Raw genomic sequence first — 13,875 nt, forward strand, 5'->3', positions numbered from 1 at the left:
TTCCAATTTGATAGTGAGTATACATGTTGTTTGTGTTTTCATTCTTTAAATACTTCACTTAGGATGATGGTCTCCAGTTCCATCCACATTGTTGCAAAGGCATTAAGTCATCCTTCACCACTGAGTAGTATTCTATGGTACACATACACCACATTTTGTTAATCCACTCATGAATTGATAAGCAGTTAGGTTGATTCCACATCACTGCAATTGCAAATTGTGCTGCAATAAAAAATTTGAGTGCAAGAGTCTTTTTGATAAAAATGACTTCTTTTTCTTTGGGTGAATACCCAGTAGTGGGATTGAAATAGGATCCATATCTCTCCACCACTCACAAAAATTAATTCAAGATGTGGTTTTATTTTGCATTTCCCTGATAATTTGAGATGCTGAGCATTTTTTTCATATGTTTATTGGCCATTTGTTTATCTTCCTTTGAAAAGTTTCTGTTTATGTCTCTTTTCTACTTTGTAATGGGGTTGTTTGATTTTCTCTTGCTGATTTGCTTGAGTTCTGTATTACTCCTTTATTAGTCCTTTATTGGATGTGTATTTTATGAATATTTTCTCCCATTCTGTAAGTTGTATCTTTGCTCTGTTGATAATTTCCTTTGCTGTGCAAAAGCTTTTTAATTTGATCATGTCTCATTTATTTATTTTTATTGTTTCTGTGATTTTCATTGAGGTTTTCTTCATAAATTCTTTGTGTAGGCCAATACCTGGAAGAGTTTTTCCAACATTTTATTCTAGAGTTCTTATGGTTTCATGCCTTACATTTAAGTCTCTTATCAATCTTGAATTAATTTTTGTGAGTGTTAAGAGATATGGATCCTGTTTCATACTTCTGCATATGGCTATCCTGTTGTCCCAGCAACATTTATTGAATAGGGCTTATTTCCCCAAGTGTATATTGCTGTCTTCTTTGTCAAAGATCAGTTGGCTGTTTGTGGATGGTTTTACTTCTGGGTTTCCTATTCTGTTGCATTGGTCTATGTCTCTATTTGCGTGACAATACAATGCTGTTTTGGTTACTATGGCCTTGTACCATAATTTGGAGTCCAGTAATGTGATGCCTCCAGATTTATTCATTTTGTTTAAGATTACTTTGGCTATTTGAGCTCTTTTCTGGTTCAAAATGAAGCATAGTTTTATTTTTTCCAGATCTGTGAAATATGACATTAGTATTTTGATGGGGATTGCATTGAATCTGTAAATCACTGTGGGAAGTATGGACATTTTTACAATGTTGATTTTATCAATCTATGGGCATGATATATTTTCCCATTTGTTTGTATCATTAGCAATTTCTCTCCTCTATGTTGTATAGTACTCTTTGTAGAGTTTTTCACCTTCTTGGCTAAGTATATTCCTAGGTATTTTATTTTCTTTATAGCAATTGTGAAAGGTATTGGGTCTTTGATTTGACTCTCAGCTTAACTGTTATTGGTGTGTAGGAATGCTACTGATTTACGCACATTCATTTTTCTAACCTCAGACTTTGCTGAATTTATTTGTCAATTCCAGGAATCTCTTGGTGGAATATTTGGGGGTTTTCTAGATAGAAGGTCATATCATCAGCAAAAAGAGATAATTTGACCTCTTCTTTCCCAACTTGGATATCCTTAATTTCTTTCTCTTTCCTGATTGTTCTGGCTAAGACTTCCAGCATCATGCTGGATAGAAGTGGTGACAGTGGGCATCCTTGTCTTCTTCCAGTTCTTAGAGGGAATGCTTTCAACTTTTTGCTATTCAGTATGATGCTGGCTGTGGGTTTGTCATATATAGCTTTTATAATTTTGATATATGTTACTTCTATGGCAATTTTGTTGAGGTTTTTATCATTAAAGCGTGCTGAATTTTGTTGAATGATTTTTCTACATTTATTGAGATGATCATATGATCTTTGTTTTTGCTCTGTTCATGTGGTGAATCACATTTCTTGATTTATGTATGCATAACCATCCTTGCATGCCTGGGAAGAAACATTTTCCCTCATCAAAGAGACACAGTGAATCTCCACACTCACACAGCTCTATGGCTACAGCTTGCAAACAACTAGCAACTGAGAAAACCAATGCACTAAAGATATCTATAAGCAAGGCATACATCCAGAATCTAGAGCACAATCAAAGCACCCACAAACAAAGCCAAAGGCTCTTATCCAATGTATCCTACAGAACACCCATATTAGTGAGGGGGGAGGAAAAAGCACCATATAAACAAAAGAAAATCCAAAAATAAGAAGCAACAGCTGCTCCAGGTGAAAAGGAATCAACAAAAGAACTCCAGAAGTATGAAAAATCAGACCAAAAGGACATCCCCCAAAAGGAACACTAGCTCTATAGCAATGGATACCAACCAAAACAAAAATATTGAAATGACAAAGTATTCCAAATAGGGATCATTTGGAAGCTCAACAAAATCCAAGATAAAATGGAAAACCAATGGAAAGAAACTAGAAAAATAATTCAGGAAATGAAAAATTCACTAAAGAGATTGACATATTAAAAAAATGGAACTTCTGGAAATGAAGAAAAATCTTTTAAGGAAATAGAAAACACAGTAGAAAGTTTTAGTAGATTAGACCAAGTAGAAGAAAAAATCTCAGAGCTTGAAGACAACTCTTTCAAATTAATTCAGTCAGTCAAAAATAAAGAACAGAGAAATAAGAGGAATTAACAAAGCCTATAAGAAATATGGGATTATGTAAAAATGGCCAAATATAAGAATCATGGGCATCCCTGAGGGTGAAGATGAAAACGCGCAAGGGATAGAAAACCTGTTTGATGAAATCATCCAGGAAAACATCCCCGGTCTTGCTAGAGATTTAGACATCCAGGTCCAAGAATCTCAAGTGATACCTGGGATATTCATTGCAATCTCCAAGAAACATAGTCATCAGACTGGCCAAAGTCAACGTGAAGGAGGAACTCCTGTGAATTTGTAAAGTGAAAACATCAAGTAACTTACAAAGGAAAACCCATCAGGCTAACTGAAGACTTCTCAACTGAGTCTTTACCAGACAGAAGGGATTGGGACTCCATCTTCAGTCTTCTTAAACAGAAAAAATGACAGCCTAAAATTTTATATCCTGCAAAAGTAAGTTTCATACATGAAGGAGAAATAAAGACTTTTTCAGACAAGCAAACATTGAGGGAATTTGTCAAGACCACATCTGCCCTGTAGGAAACACTCAGACTTGCATTATTATGGAACAGCACAAGAGTCAGCCATCAGTGTAAAACTACCCAAAAGTTAAAGCTCAGAGCTCATATAAAACAATATTATAAAAGGTAAAACAAAGCAATAAAGTACTACCCAACAGGATGAACAGAAGTGTATCCCACATATCAATTCTATCTATCAACGTGACTGGTTTGAATGCCCCACTCAAGAGACGTAGGCTGGCTGAATGGATGACAAAATACAACTCAATTATCTTCTGTCTCTAGGAAACACATCTAATGAACAAGTATTCATACAGACTGAAGATGAAGGGATGGAAAAATATATTCCATGAAAATGGAAATCAAAGGAAGGAAGATGTAGCCATTCTAATAGTAGATAAAATTGAATTTAAGTCAAAAGTAGTACAGAAAGATAAATGTGGTCATTATATAGCAGTAAAAGGAGAAATTCAACAAGAAGACATAACCAACCTAAATATTTATGCATCTAACACAGGAGCACTCAGATTCGTAAATCGAACCCTACTAGATCTAAGCAAAGAGATAAACAGCAGCATCATAATTTCTGGGGACTTCAACATCCCACTGATAGATCTGGACAGATCATTCAAGCAGAAAATAAATAAATAAACACTGGACTTAAATGAGACTCTAGAACAAATGGGCCTAACAAATATTTACAGATTTTTTTTAACTGAAAACTACTGAATAAATATTCTTTCATCAGCATGTGGAACATTCTCCATGATTGATTGTACTTTAGGCCACAAAACATGGCTCAAGAAATTCAAAAAAATCAAAATAGTACCATATATCTTCTCAGGCCACAGTGGAATAAAACTAGAAATCAACACCAAGAGGAACAATCAATTCAACACAAAGTCATGGAAATTAAACAACCTACTGCTAAATTATTATTGAATCAACAATGAAATTAAGATGGAAATCAAAAGATTCCTCAAACTGAATTGCAAAGGGGACACAAGCTACCAAAATCTATGGAATTTAAGAAACGTTATCCTAAGGAGAAAATTCGTAGGCTTAAATGCCTACATCAAAAAGACAGAAAGGTCACAAATTAACAATCTAATGACATATCTCAGTGAACTAGAAAGGAAGAGAAAAGCAAACCCAAATCCAGCAGAAGAAAAGAAATGACTAAGATTACAACAGAAATAAATGAAATCAAAAACAAGAAAATAATACAGAAGATGGACAAAATAAAAAGATAAACAACATTGGTAGACCTCTTGGTAGTTAAATCAGGAACAGAAGAGAAAGAACCCATATAAGCTCAATCAGAAATAAAAAAGGAGATATCACAATTGATGCCACGGAAATACAAAATATCATCTGTGAGTCCTATGAAAATATCTATGCACACAAACTTGAAATGTAGAGGAAATGGATAAGTTCCTGGAAATGCACAACCTCTGAAGACTCAACCAGGAAGAAATAGAACTCCTGAATAGACCAGTAAAGACAAGGAGATTGAAGCAACAATAAAAAAAAATCTTCCAACAACAACAGCAACAGCAAAGCCCTAGGCCAGATGGATTCATAGACAAATTTTATCAGACCTACGAAGAAGAATTTTTATCACCACTGCAGAATTTATTCCATAATATCAAGAAATAGGGAATCCTCCACAACTCATTCTACAAAGCCAGGATCACCTTGATACCAAAACCAGGAAAAGACACAACAAAAAAAGAAAACTACAGACCAATAACTCTTATGAATATAGATGCAAAAATCCTCAATAAAATACAGCAAACAAAATTCAACACCACATGAAAAAATAATCCACCATGACCAGGTTGACTTTTTAAAAGTGGAATCAGAGAATATTTAGGTTGGATATTACCTTAAATAACATCTCTAGTCCCATCCCTTCATTTTGAGGTGGGGCAACTGAGTCCGTTGCAACATGAGATTTAGACAAAGAACCATATCTTTATGATCTTTGAATCTCCATCATTTAAACCCAGAGACTGGAACATAGTGGATGTTCATTAAATGTTTACTTAATGAATGAAATTTATTCCTAAGAGGAACTTTGTGCTCTAACAAGCCAGTTTCTTAATTGTTACATCAATCTGAAATGCTCATTTTCACCTCCATATTGTTCCTTTTGATTCAAATGTCCCTAAATTTCACGTCTCTCTAGCTAAGTTGTTTCCAGGCTTCAGAACCCAATTGAGTTCCAACTTTATTTGTGTAACCTGACAGGTAATTTTAGTCTTCTCTGTATACTATGACTATCTTTAAACTTAAATTCCACTTAATAACAATATACCATCTAAAATCTCAGCTTGTATCACAGAGGTGAGGGGAAATGGTTGGCAGTAGGTGGGAGGAAAAGAATAAAGCAGAACTTTCATGATGGTATTAGGAATAGGACAAGGAGCGGTCGTAAGATAGTACAGAGTTGCTTCACCATTCTGCAAACCTTTAGTTGGACAGTGCTGGTAGATACCATACAACATAGACTCATCTTATCCTTTCATTTCGTTGGATACCTTATTTTTCCTGTTAAGCCTTATTTTCCAAAATTAGGTTATCAGCTCTTTAAGAGAAAAAATATATTTTACAGTCTGTAAATTCCCCTAACACAGTGTGTACAGAATAACTTTAATAAACAAAAGGCAGGTCCAGAACACATAAAAACAACTAACAATAGCACTATTTAAATTAAAACTTTCCTGGCACTTTTTTCTTCCCAGCCCTGGCATCTCACTCTCCTATCACCATTTTGACTCTGGAAGGATCACAACCAGCAACAAAGCTGAGAGATAAAGAAGAAACTAATCTCCCTTTCCAAACTGCAAATTCTTGTGACAGCTAGGAGAGATTAGCTGCAACTATGAATAAAGTTGAAGGAATAATTTCTACATAGAACTGGGCATTCTAAGTGACTTTACGGATTCTATCACCTAAAATTGAGCAGAAAAGTCTTGGAACTGCCCACTCTGAGCACAAAGCATTATTTCTTTTAAATATATGTACCAATGCCTTGAGGACTTGTGATTCTACACAAAATAGTACAAGCCTCAGGAATAATTGTGAAACAGAAAATGTTATCTTAAACTATTATATGCTTTATATGCACCAAAGTACAGGAATTTCGTAAGGTGTCCACAATACCAAGGTCCCCTACTTTTGGTCCTATAGGCCTGTGGACTTTCTCTTTGGGGCATATAAATTAATTATAATATTTAGGAAAATGTATCAAGCATAGGAAGTGTCCAGCAATGATACTTATTGCAGCTAAGAACTATTAAATCAGTCACACCTTAATTCTCATAGGCTATATTTACTAACATTTTACAGGAAGAACCCCCAAAATGATTAATACATAAATCACACTTCTTCTTGGAACAACTAAGATATGCTACTATTTTGATTATATTAAGTGTTAAAGTTTAGAGATAATGAAAAACATAACCGTCAAGGCCTGACACAGCAAATATGACAATGACAGAATAGCAGAAGACACAAGGGTAGGTATTGCAGAGAGGAATGTGTGTCAAGAAACACACAAAAATGCAGACAGAAATGGTGACAAGAGTCACGCAAAACATTTTATGTACTTAAGACTATACCCCTAAATCCAGAACTAAGAAACAAAAGGAGAGAACTGATACAACCTTCCTGTAAAAGAAGAGCAAAATTTATTATTTCAATGATTTTCATTTACCAAATGAGTTCTGGACATGCCACTTGTGGCAGGAGCTTACTACACCTCAAATTGCTATCTTCTAGAGGAATTATAGGTAAAGAAGGAGAAGAAACTTATTGCCAATGGTTTTCAGAATATATATTTGTGGGGAGCGGTCTAGGCCTCCTAGTGTACCCGCCCAGGACATGCGTAGTCAGGCCCTCCACCTATCCCTGTGGGACACGCTTGTGGGACACACCTATCCGGGGCTATAAAAGCAGCTTGCATTTCCTGTTCGAGGTCTCTCGCCATGTAACTGTTGTAGATGCCTCATTAAACTACTGCTGGAAGAACTCCAACTGGTCGTGTCGTACTTGCTGGCAACTGCGGCGTGACAAGTGGTGCCGAAACCCGGGAACTCTCGCACCAGGCGGAGACGACCTCATTAGAGGTGAGTTCAGAACCTCAGTAGTAGAGGTAGAGTTGGACCCCCACCTTTGATCGTGCTTCACTATGGGAAATTCCCCGAGCGCCCAGCTGCTCCGTGCTCTACAGGAGCTTTTGGCTGCACGAGAGTTGAAAATCCCCGAGCGTGTCTTACGGCATTTTATGCAGGAAGTAGATCGTGTGGCACCATGGTTTCTCCACTCGGGCTCTTTCACCGTTCTGAGCTGGGATAAATTAGAGAAGGACCTTCGCTGTGCCCATGCTACTGGGCTCCTTCGAGAGTGCGTCCTTCCTATTTGGGCATTGGTGCGCACCTGCCTAGAGGACTCTCCTTGTAGTATTCAAGTGCAGCAGGGGCAGCAGGCTCTGAGTGACTATCAAGATAGTATGTCAGAAAGGGATAAGGGTGGTCCGGACCGGCCGGGGCGTTCGAGAACCCGGTCGGAAGAAAACCGGGGAGCCGCCCGCAAGGGAGGGCGCTCAGGAAGGCGACGGGGACGCCCGTTGCCCGGCCCGTTATCTAGGGAGGACGTGGCTTGTAAAATGGCCGCCCTCCGTCTGTCTTCGTCTTCTTCTTCTTCTTCCTCTTCTTTGTCCCGCTCTTCTTCCTCGTCTCGCGAGAGGGAGGCGGAGCTTTCTCCGGCCGATAAGGCGGACTTGGAGGAGGCGGTGGCGGCGTATGAGGCGGAGCGTTATCGCCCGCCTCCGTATGCCTCCGCCCCTCCCCCACCAGTTGAAGCATGGGCTGCCTGGGGCAAGCCTGAGGTCCTTAAGACTGATAACGGCCCGGCCTATACTTCCCGGGCCTTTCAACAATTTTGCCGCCGTCTCGGCGTTACCCATCGCACTGGCTTGCCCTATAACCCCCAGGCCCAGGGCATTGTAGAACGCGCCCATGGCACAATCAAAGTCTACTTACAAAAACAAAAGGGGGAGGCTGGGGCTTTGGGCGGTGGCAGGTCTCCCAAATCTGCCCTATCTCTTACTCTATATACTTTAAATTTTTTGCTGCTGGATGACCGTGGTCGCTCGGCGGCAGATCGCCATGTGGATCCTGGCCCCCCCCTTTCCGAGCGGGTGATGTGGAAAGATGTGCTTTGTAATCAATGGAAAGGACCGGATCTGATTCTCAGCAGATCCAGGGGAGCTGTTTGTGTTTTTCCACAGGACGCCCCGGACCCTATCTGGGTTCCGACACGCCTCACGCGACGCCTCAGTCATCCTGCTGCTTCCTCGCCGGCTCCTGACGACGATGCTGTTGTGGCGGATTCTGCTTTCCCTGACCATGACCCTCCTCGCCCTGGGAGTGCTGTCCAGGGCGAAACGTCGTTGGGCCATCCTGCCTGTATTCCCGAGACCCCTGCCGGTGTCTCATGATTCGCAGATATTCCCCCGGTTCTTTATTACCAATGCTTCCCTAGGACTTCCCTACCTCCCGTGGTCCAACGAGTCTGGAGCGGTTCCCGGCAATGAATCCTATATCCTTGCTGGGTCCTTGTGCTTTACTACCATTATCCCGACTAACGGCAACCTGTCCTGTATACTTCTTGCCAACCAGACGGGTGCTTGGGTGGACCGGCCGCGTCCCCGCAACGGGACCTTTGCTAATGGGACTTTTGTGACAGGGATGTGGCCTGCATTACACAAAACTGTGAACATTTGAGACCGCTGCGTCAGGCGCTCAGTTTTCCAACGTGACCTTCGGTCCCACGCCTGTTTGTCTCTGGCCTCCATTCATCTGGATTGTGGCCCGCCTGGAAAACCATACGGCCACCCTTAACTGCTCAACCGTAAACTGCACGTATACACGTTGCTGGAATGCCTCAGAACACAGGATGGCCGTGGTTGCACGCATGCCCCGGTACGTCCCCTGGCCGGTTGACGCACCGGATTCGTTGGTTCTCTTTCGACATCGTAGGGACTTTGGCGTGACAGCTCTTGTCTTTGCTATTGCAGCGGCCTCTGCTGCGGCCCTTACCGCCGCTTCGATCGCGGCGGCAGGCGCCGTACAAACGGCACAGGTCCTAAATAACCTGTCAGCAACGGTAGCAACTGCCTTGGACACACAAAGCTCTATCAACTCACACCTGGCGGGAGGGATTATGCTCCTAAATCAACGTGTGGACTTGGTTCAAGAACAGGTGGACAGTTTGGTACAGCTCGCCCAGCTTGGTTGCGAGCGACGACTGCCGGGATTGTGTATTACTTCGATCCCATATTCTAACCTTTCCCAGGCGGCCAATCTCTCTAAAGAGCTTTCTCGGCTGTTACAGGGCTCTTGGTCTGCCAATTTCTCCAAGCTAGCCACTCAGTTACAACTAGAAATCACCCATATTAATTCTACCCGGTTAGATCCTATGCTTACTGATGGCCTCCTCCCCACCTTTTTGTCGCTTCTACACGGGGTTCGGGAATGGGCAGGTCTTGGATCCCTGGGCCTGCTGGGATGTCTTGCTTTTGGCCTCGTGTTCTGGATGCTCATGCGTGTCCGTTGGCAGCAACAAAGGGATCGAGTGGTCATGGCTCAAGCCTTTGCTGCCCTTCATGAGGGCTCTCCTCCTGGAGTGTGGATAAGCATGTTACATACGGACGGCAACTACCGCTTTTCCCCTTGACAGCATGACGTGGCCCTTGCACCCCGAGGGCTTGTCCCCATTGCACCGGGAAGGGCGCGCGACCCCTGTTTTGTGGTCAGCCCTTGCACCTTCATGAGCTCTCGCTCATTGCACTGAAGAGTGGTGACCATACGCCCCTTGGTGAACTGTGACCCTAGATCCGGACTGGAGCTTCCGTTCACCATGAGGCAAAAACAAAAGGGGGAGCTGTGGGGAGCGGTCTAGGCCTCCTAGTGTACCCGCCCAGGACATGCGTAGTCAGGCCCTCCACCTATCCCTGTGGGACACGCTTGTGGGACACACCTATCCGGGGCTATAAAAGCAGCTTGCATTTCCTGTTCGAGGTCTCTCGCCATGTAACTGTTGTAGATGCCTCATTAAACTACTGCTGGAAGAACTCCAACTGGTCGTGTCGTACTTGCTGGCAACTGCGGCGCGACATATATTTTATAGTTGAATTAGTCCTTGTCTAACTTTCTGTATGTTAATTATCTAAATTCAGGGAAATCAAGTTTCTAAGGTATTTCAATTATATAAATCTATTATTATTATGAATTTATACAACTGACACATAAAAGTGTATATATTTATGATTTAAACATGATGTTTTGAAATATGTATACATAGTGGAATGGCTGAATCAAGCTAATTAACATAGGCATTACTTCACATACTTACCATTTTATTGTGGTGAGAAAACTTTAAACCTGTTCTCTTAGCAATTAGTATGTTGAAGATATATCTGCACCCCCATGTTCACTGTAGCATTATTCACAGTAGCCATGATATTGAATTGACCTAAATACCCATCAATAAATAAATAAGTAAAGAAAATGTGATATGTATGCACAATGGCATACTACTCGGCTTTTAATAAAAGCAGTAAATCCTGTCATTTTTGACAATATGGGTGAAACTAATGGACATTTTGTTAAGTTAAATAAGCCAGACACAGAAAGATATATACCACATGATATCACTTATATGTGGAATCTAAAAAATCAAACCCAGGAAAGGACACAACAAAAAATGAAAACTACAGACCAATATCCCTTATGAATACACACGCAAAAATTCTCAACAAAATCCTAGCATACTGTATTCAGTTGATTATAAAAAAATAATCCATCATGACCAAAGGGGTTTCATCCCATAGATGCAGGGATGGTTCAATGTACAAAAATATATAAATGTAATTCACCACATAAATAGAAGCAGAAACAAAGACCATATGATCCTCTCAATAGATGCAGAAAAAAACATTCAACAAAATTCAGCACCCTTTTATGATAAGAACATTTAAAAAAAAATAGGTATAGATGGGACTTACCAAAATTGATACAAGCCATATGTGAAAAAACCACAGCAAACATCATAGTGAATGGGGGAAAATTGAAAGCATTCCCGCGTAGAACTGGAACCAGACAAAGTTGTCCTCTATCACCACTTCTATTCAACATAGTGCTGGAAGCCTTAGCCAGAGAAATCAGACAAGAGAAGGAAATTAAGGGCATCCAAATGGGGGCAGAAGTGGTCAAACTATCGCTCTTTGCTGATGATATGATCTTATATCTAGAAAACACCAAAGGCTCTGCCATGAGACTGCTGGAATTAATAAACAAATTCAGCAAAGTCTCAGGTTACAAAATCAATGTACAAAAACCAATAGCATTCCTATACACCAACAACAGTCAAACTGAGAAAAAAGCAAAGACTCAATACCCTTTACAATAGCAACAAAGACAATAAACTATCAAGGAATAAATTTAACTAAGGAGGTAAAAGACCTCTACAGGGAAAACTACAAAACACTGAGGAAGAAAATAGCAGAGTATGTAAACAGGTGGGAAACCATACCATACTCAAGGATCGACAGACTCAACATTGTTAAAATGTCTACACGACCCAAAGTGATCTACAGATTCAATGCAATCCTTATTAAAATAACAACATCATTTTTTGAAAATCTAGAAAAAATAATTCTACACTTCACATGGAACCAGAGAGGACCCCATAAGAAAAAGCAAACTTAAGCAAATAGATCAAATTGAAAGGCATCAATTTACCAAATTTCAAGCTACATGACAAGGCTACAGTAAGTAAAACAGTCAGGTACTGGCAAAAGAACAGAGCCACAGACCAATGGAACAGAACTGAAAATCCACATATAAAACCATTCTCATATAGCCATTAAATCTTTGACAAAGCAGACAAAAACATACTGTGGGGAAAAGAATCCTTATTCAATAAATGGTGCTTGAGAAATTGGACAGTCACATGCGGAACACTGAAACAGGATCTGCACCTATCACCTCTCACAAAAATCAACTCATGGTGAATAATAAACTTAAACCTAAGGCATGAAACTATAAGAATTCTAGAAGAAAATGTTGGAAATATTCTTATAGACATTGGCCTAGGGAAAGAATTTATGAAGACCCTAAAGGCAATCACAGCAACAACAAAAATAAATAAATGGGACCTGATCAAATTAAAAAGCTTCTGCGCAACCAAGGAAACTATCACAAGAGCAAACAGACAATCTACAGAATGGGAGAACATATTCACATGTTACACATCTGATAAAGGGCTCATAACTAGAATCTATTTAGAATTCAGGAAAATCAGCAAGAAAAAAATCAAACAACCTTATTAAAAAGTGGGCAAAAGACATGAACAGAAACTTTGCAAAAGAAGATAGACTAATGGCCTAAAAACATATGAAAAATGCTCAACATCTCTAATCATTAGGGAAATGCAAATCAAAACCACAATGAGATACCACTTATCTCTGGTAAGAATGGCTTTTATCAAACAGTCCAAAAACAATAAATTTTGGCATGGATGTGGAGAGATAGGAATACTCATACACTGCTGGTGGGACTGCAAACTAGTACCACCTCTGTAGATAGTAATATGGAGATACCTCAAATAGCTATAAGTGGAACTACAATTTGACCCAGCAATCCCATTACTGTGCATCTACCCAAGAGAACAAAAGACATTTTATAAAAAAGACATCTGCACTAGAATGTTTATAGCAGCACAATTCACAATTGCAAAGATGTAGAAACAACCCAAGTGCCCATAAATACATGAGTGGATTAATAAAATGTGGTATATGTATACCATGGATTTCTACTCAGCCATAAAAAAGAATGGTGATGTAGCACATCTTGTATTATCCTGGATAGATTTGGAGCCCATTCTACTAAGTGAAGTATCAAAGGAATGGAGAAACAAGTACCATATATACTTACCATCAAATTGGTATTAACTGACTTAACTGACCAACATTTAAGTACACATACGGTAGTAACATTCATTGAGTGTCAGCCAGGTGGGAGTAGGGAGGAGGAGATGGGCACATTCCCATGTAATGGGTGCACTGTACACTGTCTGGGGGATGGACATGCTTGAAGCTCTGACTAGGATAGGGCAAAAGCAATATATGTAACCTAAACAACTGTACCCCATAACATGCTGAAATAAAAAATATATAAATAATAAATTAATACAAAAAATAAATAAATAAATAATAAAAAATTCAAGCCCATATAAGCAGAGAGTAGAATAGTGGTTACCAGAGGCTTGTAGTATGGCTTAGGGAGATTGGAGAGATATTTATCAAAGGATACAGAATTTCAGTTAGATAGGATCACTAAGTTCAAGAGATCTATTGTACAACATGGTAACTATAGTTAATAATAACATGTATTGATTATGTTAATCTCAAATGTAATGATGTTCATTTTATGGGCAATGATATGGGTAGGTAGCTTCAGAATCAAGAAATGTGCCATATCAGAATTCAATGAAATACTAGTGTCATTCCATAATCTTTCAAAATATAGGCCGGGCGCGGTGGCTCATGCCTGTAATCCTAGCACTCTGGGAGGCCGAGGCGGGTGGATAGCTGGAGGTCAGGAGTTCGAGACCAGCCTGAGCAAGAGCGAGACCCCGTC

The sequence above is a fragment of the Eulemur rufifrons genome, chromosome 30 (assembly GCF_041146395.1).
Source record: "Eulemur rufifrons isolate Redbay chromosome 30, OSU_ERuf_1, whole genome shotgun sequence".
Lineage (NCBI taxonomy): Eukaryota > Metazoa > Chordata > Mammalia > Primates > Lemuridae > Eulemur > Eulemur rufifrons.